At 50.7% G+C, this 7,300-nt stretch overlaps 1 non-coding gene across 1 annotated transcript; it reads right to left on the bottom strand.

Moving 5' to 3' along the window:
* Window positions 1-2,324: 2,324 nt before the first annotated feature.
* On the bottom strand, window positions 2,325-2,395 carry TRNAE-UUC (transfer RNA glutamic acid (anticodon UUC)). The gene has a single exon. It is a non-coding gene; the product is annotated as a tRNA-Glu (tRNA).
* Window positions 2,396-7,300: the final 4,905 nt, after the last annotated feature.

The raw sequence follows: 7,300 nt of genomic DNA on the forward strand, positions 1-7,300 counted from the left end.
CTTTCCAGCCATGTTTGTGTGTCGTGGCCGTAATGCTGTGTGCTTCCCAGGATCTGCAGAGAGCTGACCTGCTGGACCAAGCCAGGGAACCACCCAGGGAAAGAAAGAAAAAGAGGAGTATAAAAAAACACACAAAGTTGGAACAACTTGTACAACATGATCAATGCAACTGAAATCGCTGAATTGGTCATCGTCGTGTTAGGTATCTTTTTACAACAACTATGTAAGTGGTTAAGTGTTCAACTGCTAACCAAAAGGTCAGCAGTTCGAATCTACCAGCCCCTCCTTGGAAACCCTATGGGGCAGTTCTACTGTGTCCTATAGGGTTGCTATGAGTCGGAATCGACTTGAGGGCAATAGGTTTGGTTTTGGTATATATATATATTTGTAAAGGAACACTGTTTGCACAGTGGTTAAAGCTCTCAACTGCTAACTGAAAGGCTGACAGTTCAAAACCACCAGCGGCTCCATAGGAGAAAGACGTGGCAGTCTGCTTCTGTAGAGATTTATAGCCCTGGAAACCCTATGGGGCCTCCACGAGTCAGAATCGACTTGTCGACAGTGGTTTTTTTCTGTTTATATATATAACAAACGCAGGAAGACGCCCCACTAAATACACTCACTGCCCCAGAAGTCACCATCGAGTGTCCATTCACACTTAGCTTTGGCAAGTTGCTCAGAGAATGGAGGGAGGACATCGATTCTGTGAAACCTTCAGTGTCATAGGTCAGCAGAACATGGGGAAGGCCCCACCTCAGGTCCCCTACGGGATGCCCACCACACGGAGCTCCATCCCTCCTGCTTTTGCACCTGTATCATCACTGGGAAGCCCAGGCCCTTGGCAGATCTGAGACAGGGGGACCATCGGCCCTGTCTTGGCCCTAAAGAAATAAAGGACCTCAGTGGGTCAGGCCACTGCGGCATTCACCCCACCGTCCCTAGTCCAGCAGGATCTCCCGCCCCCCACTGCAAGCCTGGGTTCACGGCATTTCTCCAGATTACCTACAGAAACACTTCCAAATAGGCACCCTGGTGCTGTTTAATGAATGGCAAACATTCTCTCACAGACAAAAATAAATAAATAAATAACGCTACACAAATCCCCAAACCTGTTAGCTGGAAAATATTCCAAGATCAACACATTTTAATTCAGTAATTAATACAGCTAAAAGGCATTTTTCATATTAGACTTATTAAAATCACTTGTATTTAAGTGTTTTTGAACTCATATTTTCCGATGCTGTGCGTTTTTCTAAAGTGTTCTAGTCATGGTATGCAAATGCCTCTTTAAATTACCAAGGGTGTTTGTTTTCTATTTCTACTCTGTAAAACATAATTTTAATACAAGTTATTTGTGAAATGCACATTGGAAAAAAGAAAATAAGATTTCAGATGGCATTTCTATGATAATTTTATTGCAAATGTTGACCATGTTTTTGTATCTGTCTGTAAAAAGGTAATGCAAAATATACATAAGACATATTTCTGGGATTTACTGTTGTATGTAACTAAATTAGTAAAGCAAAATTTGCCTCGTTTTTTGAACTCGAGGCAGGGCAGTCCATCACCCCGTGAAGCATGTTTCAGAGGAAACAGTCTAGGCCATGTACCATGCTGAACCCTGTGCCTCCCAGAGAGAAAATGCACACTTGCTCTGGGCTTAAACAAGATTTCCTGACACCTGTGTGCTGCCAGACATGACACTCGAGGCAGAAACACAGGCCTTTGCAGAGAAGAGGAGGGCTCAGCATGAAGCAGGACAGAAATGCTGAGTGGAGGATACGACCAGGGCCCTCTGGAGTGACAAGGTGGCCAACACGGGTGGCCAGGCTCCAGCACTGGGGAGGGCCCTCGGAGAGGGCCCAGAAAGGGTCTTTCTTTGCTGATTTATCTAGACCTTTAGTCTTTTTAGTGCCAGCACATTTTTGATACATGTGTGATACTGGCATAATAAGATGGCTAGAGGCAAAACATGAAATTGAAGGAGTAAACCCTGGTGTAAGGATTAAATGTGAGTGCTATTCTTGAGCTTCCTGGCAGCAAAGTCGACAAATGAAAGTAAGTTGTTGTGGTGGTTAGCTGCTGTGGACTCGGCCCTCGACCCCACGTACAATGGAACAAAATGCTGCTCAGCCCTGCACCATCTGCTAGAATGGTTGTGGATCAGACCATTGTGATCCATAGGATATTCAGAAGTAGTTCTCCAGGCCTTTCTTCCTAGTCTCTCTCAGTCTGGAAGCTCTGCTGACACCTCCTCTGGGAGCCTGTTCAGCATCATAGCAACATGCGAGCCTACACTGACAGATGGGTGGCTGCGCACGAGGTGCATTGACTGGGAATCGAACCCAGTTCTCTCGCATGAAAGGTGAGCATTCTATCACTGAACCATCACTGCCCCCTAGAAGGAGAGCACACGAGTTTAAATGCCTTTCATTGTCCAGTCAAAGAACGCCTACTTTTTGGAAGGAGAGACAGTCGTCTTTCTAGTCTTGCAGTCTTAGTGGACTCCACAGGGAGCCCTTCACAAGGAACGAGGAGCATCTCCCCCAGGGTGTTTACCGGGGCTGCAGAATTGTCCCTAGGAAGGCTAGTGGGGTTCATCCAAGGGTGTAGTGGTCAGTCATAGTTTCTAAAGGTTTTTCTGTGCTGCTGTGGGGGTACCCGTGACAAAAGGAAACCCATCCCCCAAATCCTTCAACCCCAATCTCCCAGGCACAGTCTTCATTTACTCACACCAGTAGGGCTGCAGTGGGATACTCCTACATAAGTGCTGGCTGGACAGTTCGAATCCACCAGCCGCTCCTTGGAAACCATATGAGGCAGTTCTAGTCTGTGCTATAGGGTCGCTATGAGTCGGAATCGACACCAACGGGTTTGGTTTGAAGTGCTGGCTAGGTGTGGGGGTGTTGTAGGGCTCATGTGTTGGTGGGAATTACAATCTCATGAGTGTTTGTCCCTTTTGAGTGCCAGTGACTGGGGTTATAAAAATCAGGGCAGGAATAGTTTTCGTTGAGGACACAGTAGATGTGTTACTTATTATAACCACCCCATTGATAACGCTGAGTATACGCAGCAGGCCACTGTTTACAATGGACATTCAATGCAAGTTTCTTGCAGGGAATTGATCATGGAAGAAGCCCAAGCCGCTGGGTGTAGCTATTGGCCAACTTGGACTCAAATCGACGTGGTGTGACTCTGGGCTGGGGCCTTCCCTGGACTGTTTCCTCATCCAAAAGCACAGAGGTGCCAAAACCTGCCACATAGAGACACTGAGGGGATGGCAAAAAACATGAACACAGAGCCTAGCACGATGCCTGCTTGTAGCAGGTGCTGAGGGGCACGGTAAAGACGGTGATGTCCAGGTGACAATGAGAGGGGGCACTTGAGTGGCACTTAATTTATAAAGTGCGTCGTCCACATAATCTTGTTAAATCTACATAACAGCCCCGTGAGTTTCGGTATATATATCATCACCCATTTCATGGAGGATGGATCAGCTCGGAGAGGTAAGAGGACATGCCCGGTGACACAGAGCAGACCAAGGGCAGGGCTGGAGCAAGCTAGGCTCATTCAGAGCTCCTCTGCCCTGTCTCTGCAGTGCAGAGGAGCTGGGTGACATCTTTGGGCTGGCCATCTTCACAGAGGTGCCAGTTTTGGCTAAGGCTAGTCTGGGTCCAGCACAGAGCAGCCAGCCTGGGGCCCTGTCCTTTGGAAGTGCAGAGTCTGGCCACTAGGCAGGACCCTGGCTCTGAGAGCCCACATGTACTCAGCCAGGTTCTGACTGCAGGCTTGCAGGCTTGCACCTTGCCTTGGCCTCCAAGGGCTTCCATACAAAATACCACAAAGCGAGTGGCTTTCAAGAAGAGCAACGTATTACCTTGCAGTTCTGGAGGCTGGAAGTTCAAATCCAGGGTGTCAGCAGAACCATGCCACCTGTCCACTCTAGAGAAAGAGCCTTCTTCCTTGTCCCTTTTAACCTCCTGGTGTCCCCAGGTGCTCCTTGGTGTCCCATGGCTTGTAGATACTTCTTCCCATGTGATGTCTTCTCCTCTGCGGCCACGTCTGTTCTGTCGTCTTGTGAGACACTACACGGCACGGGTTTGGGCTCCCTTACTCCAGTATGACCTTGTTAACTATAACATCGTCAAAGAAAAATCTTATTTCCAAACAAGGTCATGTTCACAGGTACAGGGGTTAGGGCTTCAGCATATCCTCTTGCAGGACACAGTCAACCCATACCAGATGCCATCTCCCTGTTTCTTTCCCTTTGTACCAGCCAGTGCTGGATTAATCAGGGGAGGCTCGTGGCTCCATATTTGCCAAGGGAAGTAGGGACCCCAGCTGTATCCTTCCCCTCCCTTCTGAGGGCGCCTTGCCACTCAGGCTTGGTAAATAAATGGTGCTCGTGTCAGGCCAGGGAGCCGTAGGATTCCTTTCTCAGAGCCGGGGGTGACGCGCTGGGTTCTGTCACTCAAAGGGGCACAGGAAGCCTCCCCGATGGCCTGTTCAGAGGACCATTGTTGGGCGAGCAAAGCTGAGCGTGTGGTTTCAGAATGTCAGTTGTCCTGGTGGCCACGTACGGAGATTGAGACAAAGGGCCCAGGCTGAGCAGTGGGGAAGCCGTGACAGCAATTTTAATTTTCAGGGCCTTTGGAGCCACTGATGAGCCTAGAGCGTCTCCCTTCTAGAGTTTCCGTTTGGACCAAAAGAAGTCCTGGCTGCCCCTGAAGAAATCCTGAAGGGAGCCTCCCAACACACCTCAGAAGTGGTGTTCGCTGGACATCACAGCTTCCTTGGCCCGCTCAGGTGAGGGGTTTCCTCCTGGTGAGGCCCTCCTGGAGGAATCAGCTGGGGGTCACTGTGCCCACCCTCCCCTTTTGAGCCAGTCTCTCAGAAGCAGGTGGAGTCGGTGGAGGCAAAGGACTGCTCCCTGGTTGGTGTGAGCACCCCTGACACGCCACACGGCTCTGAGGGCTGGCTCTGCAGACACCATTCAAGGGGACAGCACAAGCCACTCGCGTCAATCAGAACAAATGGCTTCCCTGCACTGGATGTTTTGGATGCGAGCCTGCAGATGTGCCCTGAGCGCCTTCTCGGGGTGAGGCTCTGGACTGGAGTCGAGGTCATAGTGAGGACCACAGCCCACCTGGCCTCGGGGCTCACAGGCTGGAGGTGCAGACAGATGGCAAATAAATTGTCGCAAATGGGAAATTAATGACCGCAGTTTGCAAAGTGCTTCAAAGGAGAGACAGTAGGGTCTTCCCCTAGCTGAAGGTGCAGAAGCCTTCCTGGGGAATGAAGTCTGGATACCTGGAGCAGTCACCCCTTTATTCCACAGCCACTTATTAGGATCCTACCAAGTGCCAGGCAGGTGCGAGGGGCTGGGTGCACACGATTAAACTAGCCAGACAAGACTGCTGCTCTCCTGGAGCTCACGGTCAAGTACATGAACAAGTAAACAGATGCAACATTTGGGAGGGGGTGATTAGTGCAATGGAGGAAATACAACAGGCTGCTGCGATAGGGCGCTGTGGAGGTGGGCAGGGCCTCTGGCAGCCGAGAAGGTGAGGGAGGTCTCTCTGGAGGTGATACAGGTGAGGCAGCAACCTGAGTCAGGTGAGTGCAGGAGCTGGTGAGGTGCAAGAGCACCCCTGGAGAGGGAAGGGCAAGTGCAAAGGCCCTGGGATGGACTAGCTATGTGGAAGGAGCACAGGTGCCTCATGTGGCTGGGAAAGGGGCACACGAGGAGGTCAAAGAGGCTGGCAAGGGCCACGAGGCTCAGCCAGGCCAGAGTGAGGAGTCTAACTTTACTCCAAGTGCAATGGGGAGCCATGGAGCGTTTTAAGAGAAGAGTGTCATGATTTTGTGTTAAAAATAAACTCCTCTGGGTGCTGTGTAGGAGGAAGTAGAGAGACCAGCCCTGGCGAGAGCTGATGGCGGCTTAGACTGGCAGGAAGTGATAGAGATGAAACAAAGGTGGCCTGATTCTAGGTATATATGGGAGCTAAAACTGCCAGGATTTGCTCACACAGTACGTGGGCAGTGAAAGAAAGGGAGGAGTGGAGGGTGCCCTGGCTGTCTGGATTGAGACATTATCCAGAGAAAGAGCCTGCACTTGGAACTGTTTGCAGTAACTGATCAAGGTGGAACAAGCAGGATCTGAACGGGAGCACCTTGTGGACTTGGCTTTGAGGGGACTCAAGTGCCAGAAGGACCAGGAGCCAGTGGGGGACCGCTTGCTGGGGGCAGAATCAGGAGAGGTTTAATACCTGTTGCTGTCGAGTCGATTCCGACTCATAGTAACCCTACAGGACAGAGTAGAACTGCCCCATAGGGTTTCCAAGGGTCGGCTGACCTTTTGGTTAGCAGCCAAGCTCTTGACCACTGTGCCACCAGCGCTCCAATGGAGGAGGTGAAATCTGAGCTGGTCCTCAAAGGGTGAGTAAAATCTGGGTAAGGAAGCCAGATCTGAGATGCAGGTGGAGGTAGATGGAAGGCCTGGGGACTAGCAGGTTGTCTGCTTGGCATGGGGTTTATGGAGCCACAGGATGTCCGTGGTGGATGATTCAGGTTTTACGTCAAGGTCTCAAATGCCAGGATGAGGAGTCCGGACTTCATTCAGCAGGCACGGGTTTTACTCATTTCTGTAGATCAGAAAGGCGAGAGGGCTGAAGCCAGGTGAGCCGGCTCTGAACAGAACGTGGCTTTGCTGAAGCACCCAGGACCCGTTTGCTCTGGACATGTACCTAAAAGGCCTCAGTGTGGGCATTGGGGTGGGCTGCCCCCTTCCATCCTCCAGGTGGTGGACTCCAGGGCAGAGAGAGGCCGGTGAAGCTGTCTGCCTCCTCCTTATGTGTCCCTACATGACCTGGTCCTGCCGATCACTTCTCCCTTGTCTCCTTCCCTTGCTCACTGAGCTCCAGGTACACTGGCCTTTTTGCTGTTTCTGCAAACTCGCCATGCTCATGCCTACCTCAGGACCTTTGCACTTGCTGTTTTCTCTGCTGGGAAGGCTTTTCTTCACAGGCTGGTTCCTTCAATCACTCAGATCTCTGCTGAAAGTTCTCTCTGATTTGCCACTAATGTCACCTCTCTCCAAGCCCTCCCTGCTCCCATAGTCTTGCTTGTTTGCATGTTTATTGTGTGTCTCTCCACCTCTGTCCCAACCAGAATGGAAGCCTCAGAACCTAGAGCAATGCCTATGTGGGCTGATTTCCCATTAGCGTAAGCTGAATGAAGGAAAGCGTACATTAGGGGTCCAGCTGTACTAGTGGGGGAACAGACAGAGCCCTGCCCTCCC

Source organism: Elephas maximus, chromosome 21 (genome assembly GCF_024166365.1).
Source record: "Elephas maximus indicus isolate mEleMax1 chromosome 21, mEleMax1 primary haplotype, whole genome shotgun sequence".
NCBI classification, from domain to species: Eukaryota; Metazoa; Chordata; class Mammalia; order Proboscidea; family Elephantidae; genus Elephas; species Elephas maximus.